The following is a 19,041-nucleotide window of genomic DNA, read 5'->3' on the forward strand; positions in this document are numbered from 1 at the left end:
GACCCTATGACCCTCTGGTGCGCCCACAAGGCGTATATGAGGGGTATTTTGTTACAACTCAGCTCCAAGCTTAAAAAACAGAGATCGAGCAAATTAGATTCTCTGCTTCAAGAAATTAAAACCATTGAGGCTCAAAATAAGGTCACTCCTGGGGCTCCCTTGGCGGACAAGTTGACAGCCCTCCGTTATGAACTGAGGGGTTTACTTTTGGATTCTCATGATAAATATATCAAGGCTCTGCAAATCAACCACTATGCTCACGGTAATAGGGCTGGGAAACTTCTCGCTAATAAATTAAAAGACCATAAAACCCGTACCAGAATCCCCTTTATCAGGCGAGCTTCTGACGGTGCCAAAATCTCAGATCCTAGAGGTATAGCGGACGCTTTTGCCGAGTACTACTCTTCTCTCTATAATATAGATAAAGACCCCGACACAGTTCAACCCTTAGAAGATGATATCCAGACTTTCTTGCAGTCCCTTAATCTCCCAACCTTGTCTCATTCACAGTTAACGTCCCTCAACGCCCCTATATCTGTGAAAGAAATACAAACAGCCATACATACATTACCCCTAGGCAAGTCACCCGGCCCTGACGGCCTCCCGAATGATTACTATAAAGTATTTAAAACGGTGTTATCCCCGACATTACAAGACGTCTTTTCTAAAGCAATTTTAAACGCCTCTTTCCCTCCAGAAATGCTTAGAGCTTATGTAGTTACTATCCCCAAGCCTGGTAAAACTCCTGATGCCCCTTCAAATTTCCGCCCTATATCTCTCCTAAATACTGATGTCAAACTGTATGCAAAAATACTAGCCTTAAGACTTTTGGACACCCTGCCTTCCCTGATCAACCCTGACCAGTCGGGATTCACAACTGGGAGACAGCCCTCGGATGCGACCCGAAGGGTTGTCGACCTGCTCCAACACGCGAAGTCCTGTCGGACGCCTTCTCTGCTCCTCTCTTTGGATGCGGAGAAGGCGTTCGACAGGATACACTGGGGGTATATGGTTCAGGTCCTTAAAAAGTTTGGGTTCACTGGGCCCATACTATCTGCTATTCTTGCCCTCTACTCATCTCCATCTGCGCAGGTATATACTTCAAGTACATTGTCTCAGATTTTTAAAATTACGAATGGCATGAGACAGGGGTGCCCCCTCTCTCCTTCCATCTTTAATTTACTTATTGAACCCCTCGCGGAAAAAATCAGAACACACCTGGACATAATTGGCTTCACTTTCCAAAACACTTCCCATAGGATCAACTTGTTTGCAGATGATGTCATCTTATTTTTAAATGCCCCCGCAAGCTCCTTACCCGCTGCTCACGCTATTCTACAAAATTTTAGCCAAATTTCATATTATAAAATAAATTTTTCCAAGTCTTTAATTTTACCAATCAATGTCCCTACCAATCTCAGAAATACCTTACAGGCCTTATTTCCCTACACCTGGAGTGAAGTGGGCATAACTTATTTGGGTCTCCGGATAGTTGCGGACCCAACTGAGTTAGCTGATATCAATTACCGCCAGCTCTCTGACCATTTGATTACAGAGACTACCCGATTATCCAAAGTAGAACTCTCTTGGTCGGGGAGACTGGCATCATTCAAAATGCTCCTCCTACCACAGATCCTATATGTTTTTCGTACACTACCTGTACCTCTCTCCCCTACACATTTAAAGAGACTAGATGCCATAATTACCAAATATGTCTGGCAATCCAAGAGACCCAGATGCTCAAGAACTTACTTATTGAAACATAGAAATGCTGGTGGGGTAGGTTATCCAATACTCATAGATTACTATAGGGCTTCACTTCTTGTCCAACTTAGACACTGGTTTCGGAATACGAAGTCCTCGCCTTGGGGATCTATCGAGCAAGCGATAAGCCCTACTAGTACGCTGACAGCTATGCTTTTAATAGACAGGTGGAAACCATTTCCACTCAAGAAGCTCCCTCTGACAATACAGGCCTCTTTGCTGGCTTGGCGAGCTCTCTGTGCAGCCCCGTCACCTGGCGATAACTTCATTAATATCCCCGTCCCCATAGATATACTGGCAGACATTATTCCCAACATACCCACTAAAAGATGGCGGGATAAGGGAATTGAGACGATTGCTGACCTATTCCATGATAACTCTTTAAAATCTTTTGATGATCTTGTCCAACAATATGAGTTCCAGGTCCAGGACAACTATCCTTATAGTCAAGTCTCCCACTTTTTTAAGTCACTCCCGTCCCACAAATTATATCTCCACGAACCAGCGTGGAATTACCTTACATCAACACAGACTCAAAAGAAGGGAATATCTATATTTTACCTGCTTTTTCAACAAAAAACAGTATTTGTTAAAACCACATCTCATATTAAATGGGAGAGAGACTTGGCAACTACTTATACTATTCAACAGTGGCAGTTAGCATTTAGAACCCTGTATAAGGCCACTAGATGTATCAATCACTGGGAACTCCACCAGAAAATTGCCCTGAGATGGTATCTGACACCTTATCGCTTGAGCAAGTTTTCCCGCGATCACTCGCAACATTGTTGGAGAGGTTGTGGCGAAATAGGTAATCTTAAGCATATCCTATGGTCTTGCAAAAATCTGAATAGTTATTGGAATTCAGTGTTTCGTTTGATCTCCTCAACCACTGGGATTCTCACCCCCCCTAATATGAGTCTTGCTCTTCTAAACTTAGGTATAGAGCTTTTCCCTCCCGATCTCCGCACCGTGGTTATCCATATACTCTTGGCTGCTAAATCACTTATAACCAAACAATGGAAAAGCGCTGTAACGCCAAATATATCTGATTTATACCATGTCCTCCAAACTACTTCCACATATGAAATTCTTCTCGCCCGGAAGCGGGGATCGGAGGGAAAGGCCATTAGGCTTTGGAAAATTTGGCTGGATCAATTTCCTACCTGAAGCTCCATGCATCACTAACTTGTAATGTATGTTACTGACATGTTTATTTCGAAAATAGGTCCCCCGATACCTTTCCGATACTTACCCAAACAACTTTCTACCATTCTTCTCCATCCTCTTTTGCTTACCCTTTTTCTCCTCTTTCTGCTTCCCCTTTTTCTGTCCTCCCTCTTTCCCTCACTACATATGTCGGAATCTCTTCGGTCCTGAGTATATATTGTTGTAATCTATCTACATTAGATAATGTTCTATACCATCTTAATGCTATTGTTAACAATAATGATGCTGAGTTACTTGTCTAATACCGCAACCGACTGTTACATGCTGTCTATTTTCTCCTTTTTATTCTCTGGTGTATGTATTACTCTTGTTCTGTTAACTGAAATTCTTTTCAATAAAAAATATTGTGAAAGGGGCGCATGCGCGAGGTCTAGCATGGCGGACGTGTCTTGCTAAGGCTCCGCACTCTCCGCCGCCGCTTCGGGACCTAATCGCTGAACCAAGCCCGCAATCCTCATCCTATTGCATCGTACCTCACCCTCGCCAGCCCTGGCATCCAGTGGAATGGTGCTGACGGGCCATAGAGGGAAGAATAAGCCTAAACCCATCAAGGAAGCCCTCGCCCGCGCCTCATCTAAAATGGCGGCGAAGGCCCTTGCTGCTCAGCAGGTGTCCTCTGCCCCCAGCCGAGAAACCTCAGATAGCGACGAAGACCGGGAGGTGAGCACACACGATCCCACAGAAGCACCCCCGCTGCCGTCCGGGATGATTCCCAGCGATTTCCTCAAGCACATGGAGACCATGCTGCAGAAGGCCCTGAACGCCACATCGGAGCAGATCACAGACCGGCTCTCGAGAGAGATACGCGATATAGGCCAGCGCACTGCAGCCTTAGAATCCAGGGTAGACGATATCGAATTTGCATTACAGGAACAAGCCCAGGAACAAATAGCTCTCCGAGAAGAAAATGTTACCCTCCTCTCACGTTGGGAGGATGCCGAGAACCGCTCCCGTAGAGCCAACTTGAGGGTAAGGGGCATACCTGAGACCGTGGACGATGTTCAGTCCTTTGTGACGGCCATGTTCCAAGAATTAGCTCCGGGCATACCCATTGAATGCCTAGAATTCGACAGGGTTCATAGAGCCCTCACTCGACGACAGGCAGACGGCCCACCCAGAGACATTATTGTTCGGCTACATTTTTTTCGCACAAAAGAACAGCTCCTCAGTGCAGCCCGCAACAAGGATTCCCTGCAATTCCAAGGGCACGCATATCAATTGTTTTCAGACCTGGCTCCCCTCACTATTACCAAGCGCCGAGCCATGAAACCTCAGATACAGATCCTACTCCACCATCAATTGAAATATACCTGGAGATTCCCGTTCGCTATACAGTTCTCCTATCAAGGACAACAGCACACCTGTTCATCTCCGGAGTCCTTACAGCGCCTCTTGGAAGGCCTCCATCTTACCCACCCGGACTCGCATACTGAGTCAAACCTGCCTCGTACACCGGCTCGTTCGGCGGCTCATCCTTATTCGGCTACACCGCTTCGTAACATACCAGGTCCTGTATCAGTTCGCAAAGGAACCCCTGCCAGGCTGTCGGATGGTATAGTCTCCACTCCTAAATCTTGCCCTCCACGTTGACCTGGCTAATCAGGTGCCCTTGACCTTTCTCATGTTGTTTTTCTAAAATCTTTCATGTCCCCTTGTGAGATCTTTTAGGATTTGGACATCCGTGCGGAAGACGACAACTGACCTCTGTCCCGGAGGCCATCTTCCACCGAATCCTACTTGTTAGCTGTTCCGTATGTACTTTCTTTTTTATCCCATTGTTTTTTCTCAGTATTATTTCTCCCCAGATTTTTTCGATATCGGTAGCCCCTGACTTGCAAAGATATGCTGACACCTTGAACTTGCTTTATGGCCGTTCGATGTAACTTGGTAATGTTTTTGTTTATTATGTCTACATGATCTAACCTTAATTAGTGCAGAAAGATGACAGATTTCTCACTGGCCTATCATATGCAACCCTGTCCCCCCTTACCCTCCTTTTCCTCCCCTTTTCCCTTGTCTCTTTTCCGAGCTTTCACCTCCTTCCCCCCATTTCTACCCTGATTTGCCCTCCTTCTCATCCTTGTCTACCCCACCCTTACCCTCCTTATTACTTGAAGGCCTCTGTGATATGGTTCTACAAAGGTATTATTCTTCAGTCTAAATGTATCCCTACTGCTTTCTGTGGTACCGTTAATTGGATTAGGTCCTCATGTTTTATTCTTGTTTCCTTTTTATTTGTTTGTTCTTATTTAAATATCTGCTTGGTTTAGCAAATTGTTTTGTTCACGTGCTATTGTTACCCCCGCGGCGGCGGAGAACGGTCACTGCTCCCCCCTCACTTAATGCACTTTCTCCCGGGCAACCTGTTTGGGGCCCTGGGGTTTGAGCATTGCCTTGCCGAGCAAGCCATCTTGGTATTCGACGGCTTTTGCCATCTTATGGTTTGCCCTGCAGACAGAATTTCTTTTTTCTTCTCCTTCTTTCCCCCCCTCTATTTCTTCTTTCTCTTTTCTTTTGTTTCCTTTCGGTCGGTCGACTCCTACATCCTATACGCTATCCTATAAATTCTCCCACCCTATCTATAGATGGCCCCCCTGAACATATTATCTTTGAACGTTAAGGGTCTTAACATCCCTAACAAGAGGGTTAAGGCCTTCCGAAATTTTCACTCCCTGAACGCTGGGATAGTAGCCCTCCAGGAAACGGATTTTGCGTTATCCCAAACCCCCAAATATTTTAGCCCCCACTACCCTCAAGTCTTTACAGCTTCGGCGGCTACTAAACATAGGGGTGTATTGATAGCGTTTCATCGCTCTTTGCCTTTCACACCCACTACGGAAATTAAAGACCCTGAGGGTCGTTACATTATTTTAGTTAGTCTACTCCAGGATACCGAAGTCACATTAGTCTCTTATTATGCCCCAAATGGCAATCCTAACCCTTTTTTTTCACATCTCCTACAGGTTATTCAAACTCACTGCAAAGGCACGCTTTTTGTCTGTGGCGATTCCAACCTAACCCTACATCCCCACCTAGACAAATCACCATATACACCAGAAAGTCACTCCCTCTCGGCTCAGCTTAGGAAGCAGTTTCACACGGCATCCCTCCTAGACACTTGGAGGGAATGTAATCCCTTGAAGAGGAATTATACGTTCTATTCGCATCCTCACAAATCGTTCTCTAGGATTGATCACATTTTGACTCCGGTGGCCTCCTTCCCAGTCGTGCTCCAATCCAGTATATGTCCGATTCCCTGGTCTGACCACTGCGCCGTTATCATTACTATTGCTTCGTTGGTTCCCAGAATCCAGAATGGGTCCTGGTGTATGAACAAGGCGCATCTTACTAATCAAACTTACTGCCTTGATATTCGTGTTGCTATAACTGATTACTTACGCCACAACGCTACTACAGACATATCCCCGGTTCTCCTCTGGGAAGCACATAAGCCGGTAATTCGGGGCAGCTGCATCTCTTTAGCCACACACATCAAAAAAGACCGTCAACGTAGGCAGCAACAGTTGGAGGAGGAGTACCACCTGCACTTCCTCCAGTTCCAAGACTCACCCACGGAACCCCATAGACTCATTCTCGAAAAAAACCAAACTAGAACTAGACCTACTATTAGCCGAGTCGGCAGACAAAGTCCTTCGTAGGGCTAATCATACATTATACACCAAGGCAAATAAACCTGATACCTTCTTGGCCCTACGCCTTCGTCAACCTGATAAGATCCATAAACCAATTAGACTCAAAGTCGCCAAGAATTCCTATACTAGTAACCCCGTTAAAATACTAGCTGAATTTCGTGAAAAGTTGGCTGACTTATACTCAGACAAAATTCAGTTCTCTCAACAGCAAGCTGACTCCCTATTTCAAAATCTGTCTATACCTGAACTATCCCTCTCAGATAGGGACTCCATTGATGCTCCGATTACATCGGAGGAAGTCCTATTGGCTATAAAGTTTCTCAAACCCCATAAACGTCCTGGCCCCGACGGACTACCCAGTAACTACTATAAAAAAATTTCGGACGTACTAGCCCCCTTATTAACGAACTCATTTAACGCCCTATTAAGGCAGCAGGTCCTAGGTAGAGATTCCCTGATGGCCACGATAGCTATGATCCCCAAGCCCAACTCAGACAACACCCTGTGGTCTAACTTTCGCCCCATATCCCTACTCAATGTAGATATAAAAATCCTAGCCAAAGTCCTTGCCTTGCGCCTTAATCTGATTATAGGTAAACTGATTCATAAAGATCAGGTAGGATTTATCCCCCGTAGACAGGCTAGTGACAACATACGCCGAGTCGTCTTATTGCAACACCTTGCGAAAGCACGCTCAATTCCTATGCACCTCTTGTCCCTGGACATCAGAAAAGCATTTGACACGGTCTCCTGGCCCTATCTGCACTTCATTTTGAAACGCTGGGGTTTTGGCCCCCATTTCCTTCAATGGATTATGTCCCTATATGCTGACCCCCAGGCTTCAGTGAAATACTCAGGGTTTAGTTCCCAAAACTTCCCAATACGTAGAGGGACACGTCAGGGCTGCCCCTTGTCACCGCAACTCTTTGCCTTAGCAATTGAACCCCTGGCTGCGCTTATTAGAGCCCACCCGGATATTAAGGGCTTAGAAGTAGCCTCTACCACCCAGAAATTATGCCTCTTCGCAGATGACGCTTTACTGTTTGTTACCTCCCCACATATCACTATCCCCAACTTGCTTGACCTCCTGGATAAATTTTCTAAAGTATCCGGCCTGGAAGTTAACCAGGCAAAGTCCAGGGCCCTTAACGTAACACTACCGCACGACACTATGGCACTTCTTAAGACTAATTTTCCATTCCAATGGTCCAGCCTTTCTATTCCTTACTTAGGCATAAAACTTACTAGTGATCCCACGGATCTATTTCGTGCTAACTACCTCCCAATGCTGAAGCACCTCTCATCTTTACTCCAGGATTGGCGTCCCCTCTGCATCTCTTGGATGGGGCGTATTACCGCCGTCAAGATGTCTTTGCTCCCCAAGCTTCTCTATCTATATAGAGTTCTCCCCATTCCAGTACCCTCTTATTTTCATTGCATAATCCAAAGCCGGGTTTTTACTTATATATGGGGCCCCATAAAACCTAGGATCTCTAGATCCACATTGCTCCGCCACTATAGGGCCAGAGGCTTAGGCATACCTAATTTCCAACATTACTATCACGAGGCCCAGCTAGCCCAGTTGGCACTTTACCACGCCACGGTTGAAGTTCCTATCTGGGTGAGTCTAGAGGCGGTAGATCTTTACCCTATATCCCTAACTAACCTTCTTTGGCTTCCCCCTGCTGCCCGAGGCCCCGTCTCCAATCCCCTCACCTCTGACTCTATCAAGTTGTGGGATAGGTTGTGTAAGACATTTCGGTTGATCTCCCCACACTCCCCCTTACTATCTTATATTGGTCACCCTAAATTTCATCCTGCCTACGCTTCTTCTTTCTCATTCCGAGTGTGGGTACAGTCAGATTTAACTCGTATATGTGACCTGGTGGCAGGTGGCTCAATCAAATCGTTCTCCTCCCTGCAGGCCCAAAAACAATTACCAAACAGCGAATATTTTCGATACCTTCAAATTTCACACTTTGTGAAGCAGACTATTGGCCTGACAAGAGGAAGAGGTATGTACACAATATTTGAAAATATATGTAACTCTGATCCGCACGCCCCAGGTACCATATCACAACTGTATGCACATCTTACCTCCCAACCCTCGACGCTCCCGATGTATGCGCAGTGTTTGTCCAGGGACCTCGGCCTGGACTTGGAGGAGCACGACTGGTCTGACATCTGGCTACATACTAAGATCTCCTCGCAAAATATTGTGGCCCTGGAAGCGAGTTATAAAGTTCTCATGCGTTGGTATCTTGTGCCAGATAGAATAGCAAAATTTTTACCCTCTTACTCCCCAAACTGCTTTCGCGGCTGTGCCGAGAGGGGTACACATCTACACATCTGGTGGACATGCCCTGTGGTGAAACGCTTCTGGTCTGAAATCTTCTTGATTTTATCTACTTTGTTTGATATCACAATAGACCCTGACCCGGCAAAGATACGTCTCGCTCTGCAGGTCACCACAGCAGCCAAACAAACAATAGCCAAAGCCTGGAAAACTCCCACCCTACGCCTGACCGAAACCAAAAACAGGATTACGCAGGCAATGATACATAGCAAAATTGAGGCGACCATTCAAGATACTGTCCCCCGACACTCTAAAATTTGGCGTCCTTGGGCTGAACATTATTTACCTCCACATTTTGACCGCCATTTATTAGACCCATGATAACATTTTTCCCTGTCATAGCGATTAACAGCTGGTTTAAAGCTATTTAGTGGGAGTCGACCGACCGAAATCTTCGCTTATCTGCTTTTTTCTTCCCCCTTCCCCCCTCTATTCTCTTCCCTTTCCCTTCCGTTCCTTCTTACTACCCCTTTTTCTAGTCTCTCCATCTTTTCTTCTTTTTTCTCTTCTGCTTCTTTGCCTTGTACTTCGCTATCCACCCTCTTAATGTACTCAATTGTGATATTCGTTCACCCTGGAGGTGATTTTGGATAACACTAGTTAAATAGCGAATGCTCTGTGGCCTTTTGAAAGCATAGAACTAGGTTTTTTGCACTTTTCTGTATTATAATGTCCTAGACTGTTTGCATGTTGCATATATATGTCTATATGCTTTGGCCTCTAGGCTCGTGTTTCATGGGTTTCAACCAATTGTATTCATATTGCTACCTTGACAATCTTATTGTAACCTGTCATGTTTTGGAGTACATTTTGTTATTGTCTGCCTGTATTATGTACAAGACGAAATGCTGTTGCCAATGTACTCTATGGCCGCGTACACACGGGCGGACTGTTCGCCCAACCTTGTCCGCTGAACAGTGTTTGGGCGGACAGTCCGCTCGTGTGTGGGCTTTCAGCGGACAGTTTCAGCGGACAGTTGGACGGACAAAGTCTTTCGGAAATTCCGAAAAACTGTCCGCTGAAACTGTGTTTGAGCGAACAGTCCGCCCGTGTGTGGGCCTGTCCGCTGTAATTTCGAAATGAGCGGACTGTTCCCGCTCGGAAAGTCCGCCCATTTCGAGCGCGTGTACAGGTAGGCGGGGCCCGCGAAGGAGACGTCGCGGGCTCCGCCGCCTGGAATGGGCTTAAAGGGGAACCCCAACGCCGAAAAAAATCGGCGTGGGGGTTCCCCCCAAGTCCACACCAGACCCTTGTCCGAGCACGCTACCCGGCCGGCCAGGAAAGGGGGGCGAGCGAGCGCGCCCCCCCTCCTGAGCCGTACCAGGCCGCGTGCCCTCAACATGGGGGGTGCCTTGGGGAAGGGGGGGGCCGCGCGGCCCCCCCACCCCAAAGCACCTTGTCCCCATGTTGATGAGGACAAGGGCCTCTTCCCGACAACCCTGGCCGTTGGTTGTCGGGGTCTGCGGGCGGGGGGCTTATCGGAATCCGGGAGCCCCCTTTAAGAAGGGGGCCCCCGGATACCGGCCCCCCACCCTATGTGAATGAGTATGGGGTACAATGTACCCCTACCCATTCACCTGTGAAATAAAGTACAAATAAAAACACAACACAGGGAAAAAATATTTTATTGCACAGCCGGGGGTCTTCCGTCTTCGGGGGTCTTCTCGCCGGACTCCTCCGCTATGTGTGTGTAGCTCTTTTGCCAGCGGAGGAGTCCGGCTTTCTTCCTCCCCGCCGCCGGCCTCTTCTCCCGACTTCGGGGGTCTTGTCCCCCTCTTCGGTTCTTCTGCCGGGCCACCGCGCCTGGTCCGGTGGCCCGGTTTTCTGTCGCCGTCTTCCGTTCTTCTGTCGCCGCCTTCGGTTCTTCTGCCGGGCCACCGCGCCTTCTTGTAGCTCTTTTACAGGCGGTGGCCCGGTCTTCTGTCGCCGTCGCCGCCTTCCGTTCTTGTTCTTCTTCTTGTTCTTCTTGTTCTTCTCCAGGCGATGTTGACTCGACGAGCTCTCCGGCCGGAATGCCAGAGCCGCGCTGTGCGGTCACTTATATAGTGACAATGGGGCGGGGTCACATGGTATATGTCACATGGGTTGGTCACATGGGTTGATGTCACATGGGGACTATGACATCGTAAGGGGGCGGGGTCACCATGTGACATCAACCCATGTGACATATACCATGTGACCCCGCCCCATTGTCACTATATAAGTCACAGCGCAGGGCGGCTCTGGCATTCCGGCCGGAGGGAGCGACGTGTCAACATCGCCTGGAGAAGAACAAGAAGAACAAGAAGAAGAACACGAACGGAAGGCGGCGACGGCGACAGAAGACCGGGCCACCGCCTGTAAAAGAGCTACAAGAAGGCGCGGTGGCCCGGCAGAAGAACCGAAGGCGGCGACAGAAGAACGGAAGACGGCGACAGAAGACCGGGCCACCGGACCAGGCGCGGTGGCCCGGCAGAAGAACCGAAGAGGGGGACAAGACCCCCGAAGTCGGGAGAAGAGGCCGGCGGCGGGGAGGAAGAAAGCCGGACTCCTCCGCTGGCAAAAGAGCTACACACACATAGCGGAGGAGTCCGGCGAGAAGACCCCCGAAGACGGAAGACCCCCGGCTGTGCAATAAAATATTTTTTCCCCCTGTGTTGTGTTTTTATTTGTACTTTATTTCACAGGTGAATGGGTAGGGGTACATTGTACCCCATACTCATTCACATAGGGTGGGGAGCCGGTATCCGGGGGCCCCCTTCTTAAAGGGGGCTCCCGGATTCCGATAAGCCCCCCGCCCGCAGACCCCGACAACCAACGGCCAGGGTTGTCGGGAAGAGGCCCTTGTCCTCATCAACATGGGGACAAGGTGCTTTGGGGTGGGGGGGCCGCGCGGCCCCCCCCTTCCCCAAGGCACCCCCCCATGTTGAGGGCACGCGGCCTGGTACGGCTCAGGAGGGGGGGGGCGCGCTCGCTCGCCCCCCTTTCCTGGCCGGCCGGGTAGCGTGCTCGGACAAGGGTCTGGTGTGGACTTGGGGGGAACCCCCACGCCGATTTTTTTCGGCGTTGGGGTTCCCCTTTAAGCCCATTCCAGGCGGCGGAGCCCGCGACGTCTCCTTCGCGGGCCCCGCCTACCTGTACACGCGCTCGAAATGGGCGGATTTGCCTCCTCCTTACGTGAGCGAGTCCGTTCATTTCAAAAGTTGAGCGAACTGTTTGCCCAACCTTGTTCGTCAAACAGTCCGCTCGTGTGTGGGCAAGTCCGCTCATGCAAATTTTGAGCGGACTGTTTGACAAACTGTTTGCCGAACAAGGTTGGGCGAACAGTCCGCGCGTGTGTACGCGGCCTATGTCTTCTTTGTTAATAAAAAATTTTTGAACGTAAAAAATATTGTGAAAAAAAAAAATCATACGAAAAATACCGCTTTTGGAGCGATCGTACAATAATCTGATTGTTGGCACAGAGCTTTCGAGAGCTGGTCATGACAGTTCACCCAATATTATCTGATCGGACATCCACTGTCAGATTGTTTGATTTTTGTTTGAAAATGCTATTAAAAAAAAAAAATGACATCACTTACGATTTTTTTATTGTGTCGTACGAGAATTTTAGTCAGTTTAGTAAACTCTTCATTTTTGATATGAGATTAGCATGCAGAAAGAAAAAAAAATGCGATTGTTTTGCTGAAATTGTATGCTTGATCTAAAGAATGGCTTCGACCCACAAGCATGGTAATAATTGCTGTGTAAAACCTTAATATAGTGCTTGTAAAATAAATGTTCTTGATACACTGTTGGCACTAAAATTTCATGGCATAAAAATTTGGACAACCGCAATTTTATTTTCCAGCGTCTCTGCTTTCAGAAAGCTATGTAAAGTTTTTGTTGGTTTTAAGTAAGCTTCAGGTCTAAAATTATTTTCCTGACGCATCATGGCAGCACACACAGTGGGTTGTGACTCCGCCTCCACAACCTGATAGGACTGGTTAGCTATAAGATTTGAAGAGGAGTCCACCGTTGCATTCTCCTTTTTTTCCTCACCTGAATGGGACATCATCTATTCGATCGGTTAGCAATGGAGCCCCTTACCGCACTACCCCAGCTAGGTTCAGCCTCTCCTACCTGGAAGCTCCTGTCCGTACGGTCTCTAAATGAGCTATAACGCAGGGGGCCCCACTCTGGTGGTCTCAGGGGCAAAAAATCAAGTAAGCAAAAAAAAAAAAAACCTTAAAGAGGTTTTTAATGTTATGCAGCGGTCTCCCTCTACCTATTTTGTTCTAGCTACTGCTCTCCCTCTTACTTCCCCAGGCATACCTTTTTCCTTTGTCTCATTTTCGTTTTTCTCTTTTTTCCCCTTTTCTTTTCCTTCTTTACTTTCTCTGGGCATGCTGAGCCTTGTAGTTCCACAGCGGTATACCCTTTCCAACATGGCGGCCGTGTTTGGACGCTCGGCGCTCAGGAAGTGACATTTCCCCCTGCCCTCTGCATTTGCCAGCATCCAAGATGGCGCGGGGCGGCGCGGGCGGCCAGTGCGCATGCGCAGCGGTGACGTCACTCCTCCGGCGACGGCGGTCTATTTAAAAACTGCCTTTTTCATTTTTGATGTGCTGCTTGTGTTTCTACACCACCGGTCATCCTGGTCTCTGCACACAGCCTGCTACCTTGCAAGACAAGTCCTCCTTGATCTCTGGTAAGTGTTTTTTCTATCATCTTTATGTTGCGTACCATTAATTTCTGTGTCAGCACCTTCTGCCTATACTCTGCATGAGCTTTTTACACTGAAGGTGTACTCTATCCTTCCCTATGGAGACCGCTGCCATAGTAGACCATCCAAGAACTACAAGGTAAGGGGGACGTATGGATTGGTAAGTAGTGAACAGGAGAAAAAGAGAGCACTGCCATTAATACCTTTCATTTTGGTAGCTCTGGCAGGTCATCGGGGTCATCCTATTCTAAACGAAAGGAACGTTTCCCCTCAAGACACTCGCACTCTCGGCGTAGTCGGTCAAGGTTTTACTTCCAGTCATAGCACCATACCCGTCCTGCGGTTAATACCTGCTGGGTCTGTGGAGCGCAAGCATTACCTAGTAAGCTTGTTTGCCAAATCTGTCTGGAGGAAGCAACTCAAAACAAAGAAGCTGACGCAAGAGAAGCTTCCAATATCATAAGAGACTCGGTTAAAAAAACGATTTTGCAGGTGACAGCATACGATCCAATCAGATCATCTAACTCAGCCTCAACTTCACACACCCCTCAGGATCCAGACGACTCCCCGGAGGAAGAGGAACCCTTGGCCCCTACAATTTCCGATTTTGCATTGATAAACCCATTGCGAAAACAGTTAAGGAGGCGATCGGTTGGGAAGAAGAGAAAGACACCCCCCCCTAAGTTAGGAAAATATTTCCCTAATCTGAAAAAGGACCCGGAGGTCCTTCCCTTTATTGAAGAGCTAGAGGAGCTCATAAAAGTTGAATGGCAAAGGCCAAAAAAAAAAAAAAATCCGGTTTGAATAACAGATTAGCAAAGCTCTATCCCCTAAAAGAGCCAGCAGTGAACCCTCTCATCTCCGCTCCTGTGGTAAACTCCTTACTGATGCGTTTAGCACGCCATGTAACCCTACCAATAGAAGAAAAGATTATTTCAGCGCTGCAGGAACTCAGCCTAGCGGGCGATTTTGTAGCAGAGGCGGCGGTGGACGTTATACGATCTTCAGCAAGAGCGATGCTAGCCTCAGTAACTTCCAGGAGGGCGCTCTGCCTGAAACCTTGGGTTGCTGATGCAACTTCCAAATCCAGCTGGTGTAAGATCCCTTACGATGGCACTAACCTTTTCGGTTTAAAATTAGATCCCGTAATATCAAACGTCACGGGAGGAAAATCGGGTCTAAAACCGTCGGACAGAAGACCCAAACAACAGATAAATCCGTCCTTCAGACGACACTTGCCCGAAAGGTACCGGGACGTAAGATCTTATAGACCCGGGAAAGAATTCAAACGGTATTGGCGAAACACACAACTCTCTTTTGTGAGAGTCCAAAAAATCAAAGACAACCATTCCGGGAGACCAACAAAAATCTTTTTGATGCCATGCATGCCCAGCCCGCAATAGTAGGTGCGAGGCTGAGGTTATTTGCCCAAGTATGGATAGACAGAATATAAGATCCCTGGACGATATCCACCATTCAGCAAGGTCACAGGTGGAAGTTCAAGCAAAAACCACCAAAAAAAAAAAAAAAAAAAAAAAAAACACTACAGGCCTACCAAACTACCATTTTTCGCGTCGGAAAAGGAAGCTTTTAGTCAAATACCTCATACAGTTGCTCCAAAAGCAGGCAATCATAGAAGTTCCACAGGAGCAGAGAGGAGAAGGTCTTTACTCCCCCCTTTTTTCTTAAAACAGGAGACCTGAGGCCTGTGTTGGACTTGAAAAGGTTGAACCAAATGCTTCTAGTCGAATCATTCAGGATGGAGAGTCTCCAATCAATATTACTAACAGTAGGAGAGCAAGACTGGATGCTCTCAGTCGATTTGTCCGACGCTTATCTACACATTCCAGTGCATCAAACCTTTCAAAAATACCTGCGCTTCGTGATAGACAAGCAACACTTTCAATTCAAAGCCTCCCATTCGGGATATCGACGGCACCCAGGACCTTCACAAAGGTTTTACTTCCAGTCATAGCACTATTGAGAGAGAGGGGACTAAGGGTCCTACACTATCTCGACGATATTCTTCTTCTAGCAGACAGTCGAGAAACACTTCTACAACATCGTTCAATCCTGATTTCCACACCCCAGCAATTCGGGTGGATAGTGAATTGGAGGAAGGGCAGCCTGGTCCCAGTACAGAAAATGGTCTTCGTAGGAGCCGAATTAGACACCAGATCCAACACAGTAGGACTTCCCCAGGGAAAACTTTATCCACTCATCCGCAAAGTAAAAAGGCTACTGTCAGCAGACTACCTGTCTGCAAGAAAGTGCTTAAGCGTTCTGGGCTCAATGTCATTAACCTTTCTAATGGTTCAGTGGTCCCAATGGAATGCGAGGATACTCCAGAATTCGTTCCTAAAACAATGGAATGGGGTATCAATATCACAACAAATATCGATCATCAGGGCAGTCAAGGAATCAGTACGATGGTGGACTCAAACCAGCAATTTAGCACGCCGTCGTCCTATCGTTCACCCACTCCCAGAAATAGTAACGTCAGACGCCAGTCATCTTGGGTGGGGAGCGTATCATCTAGACCAGGGAGCACAGGGCCGCTGGCCCTTCTGTCCACAAGGGATAGTCTCAAACGTTCTGGAGCTCAGAGCCGCATGGCAAGCACTCCTAACTTTCAGTCCCCTTCTTTCAGGGAAGAGTGTCCTACTACGTATGGACAATACAGCGGCTGTGAATTATGTCCACAGGCAAGGGGGCACCAGAAGCAAAGTCCTAATGCGGGAAGTTCGACCTATAATCGAGTGGGCTCAAGTTCACCTGACGGTTTTGAGGACAGTATATGTACCCGCGATTCACAACCAACTCGCGGACGACCTAAGTCGAATGTTTATATCAAACAACGAGTGGTCTTTCAGTCACAAGGCCTTTACTTTTCTGACACGCAAATGGGGCGTTCCCGATATAGATCTGGCAGCAACCCCAGCGAACCGCAAATGCACTCGCTTCTTAGCAAGGACAGCCTATCCAGCAACGGAGATCGACTGTCTTCACCATCATTGGGTATTTCGCCTAGGTTACATATTCCCTCCGGTGCCCCGGTTTAGCCAGATTTCTGGCCAGACTGAGGAGTTTGTCTTCCACAGTAATATCAGTGTTGCCCTTCGAGTCCAGAAAACCGTGGTTTCCGACCATCCTGCAATTGAACACAGAGGAGCCTCTCCCACTTCCGCTGTTCCCAGACCTGCTCTCGCAAGGGCAATTCCTACACCCGTCACCAGAGCGATTACACCTGACAGCTTGGAAACTGAAAGGGAAAGGTTGCTAGAACAGGGTTGTTCATTAAGAGTAGTATCTACCTTACAACAAGCAAGGAAGAAATCGACAAACAACATATACAATAAGATTTGGGGAGAATTTTCCGCAATAGCCCAACAGCAGTCCTGGAACCCTTCCTTCTCCATCAGTCTCTCAGATGTTAGAATTCCTACAACTAGGCCTAGAGAAAGGATTAAGGCCAAACACCTTAAAAGTTCACGTCTCTGCCATACCTGCAATGACAGGAATCAAATAGGCTTTAAATCCCCTCATCATTCAGTTTCAGAAGGAATGCCTAAAAATAAGGCCTCCCAGAAAACCAACTTTTCCGACCTGGGATCTATCGATCGTTCTGGAAGCTTTAATAAAAGAACCTTTCACACCGGCGGGATCAATATCCCTATGGGACTTGACACTAAAACTATCATTTCTAGTTGCAATCACACCGGCCAAGAGGGTCTCCGAGCTGCAAGCTCTGTTAATCAAAGAAGCAAACCTAGTTTTTTTACCCAGACAGGGTCGTACTCAAACCTTCGGACCGGTTTGTGCCGAAGGTAGCATCTAGCTTCCACTTCAATCCGGAGATCAATCTTCCTGTTTTTCTCAACACAGACGGAAATCCGCATCCTCTGGACGTGAAGTCTGCAATCTCTACCTATCTGGAAGTCACGGCTCCATTTAGAAAGTCAGAAAACCTCCTGGTCATTCCGCATGGCGCCAAAAAAGGTCAAGCGGCTTCTTCAAGGACACTAGCTTCATGGTTAATTAAAATTATCAAGAAAGCATATCTAGTTCAACATCTTTCAATACCGGAAAACCTGAAAGCGCATTCAACGAGGGCGATGATGGCCTCATGGGCAGCGTACTGTAGAGTATCATCAGAGACTATATGCAAGGCAGCAACTTGGGCGTCAAAAACCACATTCATGTCGCACTACAGAATAGACCCGACTCAACTAACTACGGTTGAGTTCGGGAGATCAATTATTCAATCAAATTCATCCATACCTTGTACTTGAGTAAATAAAAACTTCTGAAAGGCACCCTCCCATTTAGCGAGTTATTTCCCACTGTGTGTGCTGCCATGATGCGTCAGGAAAATGGAAAATTGTATACTCACCTTTCCGTAATTTTCCTTTCCTGACGCATCCCATGGCAGCACACAGGATCCCACCCCTCTAAGGTGATAGTTACTGAGAATGCAACGGTGGACTCCTCTTCAAATCTTATAGCTAACCAGTCCTATCAGGTTGTGGAGGCGGAGTCACAACCCACTGTGTGTGCTGCCATGGGATGCGTCAGGAAAGGAAAATTACGGAAAGGTGAGTATACAATTTTCCGTTTTTTAAACATGTGCAAAAACACGAAAAATGGCTCTGGGAGCAAAAGGGTTTCAATTACTCCTTTTTCTAACAATCAAATCACCTATCTACCATTGTAGTGTCCGCTGTATATGTACACACTTCATACCGCTTAAGGACCACCCAGTGTACTTTTACTGCGGCAGGGCGATCCTTAAGTGCACCCCTCAAGTGTAATGGATCACCTCTTCACCTTTTCAAGTCACCACCCAATTTTTTTTTTTCAAATCTTTGCACTTGATATGGTGCTTTCACCTATACGTTATATATATATATATATATATATATATATATATATATATATATATATATATATATATATATATATATATATATATATAATTATTTTGTATCATGGGATTGTACATTTAAATCTTTATTTTTCATTTTATTGTTGATTTTCATTTAAGTTTGGACTTCACTTCAATGTGCTTTCCATTTATAACAAAGTATTCACCTTTTATTGCTGTTTATTTATTTACTTTTGGAGCTACATACTTATATAGCTATATTCTCTCTCTTTCTCTCTCTCTCTTTCTCTCTTTCTTTCTCTCTCTCTCTTTCTCTCTCTCTTTTTCTCTGTTAGTCTTTTTTCTCTTTTTTTTTTCTTTTTTTTTTTCTCCTCTTTTTTTTTTTTTCCCTTTTTTTTCCTTTCTTCTTTTTTTTTTTTTTTCTCTTCCCTTGAATGTTGGAAAGTTCAGGTACTCTCAATGCCAAAGT

General features: G+C 46.8%; 1 protein-coding gene across 1 annotated transcript in view; it reads right to left on the reverse strand.

Annotated features, from left to right (window-relative positions):
- Positions 1 to 19,041, reverse strand: part of LOC143925629 (uncharacterized) — a 197,101-nt gene that overhangs the window by 71,271 nt on the left and 106,789 nt on the right. The window lies entirely within an intron of this gene.

Source organism: Lithobates pipiens, unplaced genomic scaffold (assembly GCF_037356315.1).
Source record: "Lithobates pipiens isolate NorthernLeopardFrog02 unplaced genomic scaffold, aLitPip1_a1.2 Scaffold_22, whole genome shotgun sequence".
NCBI classification, from domain to species: Eukaryota; Metazoa; Chordata; class Amphibia; order Anura; family Ranidae; genus Lithobates; species Lithobates pipiens.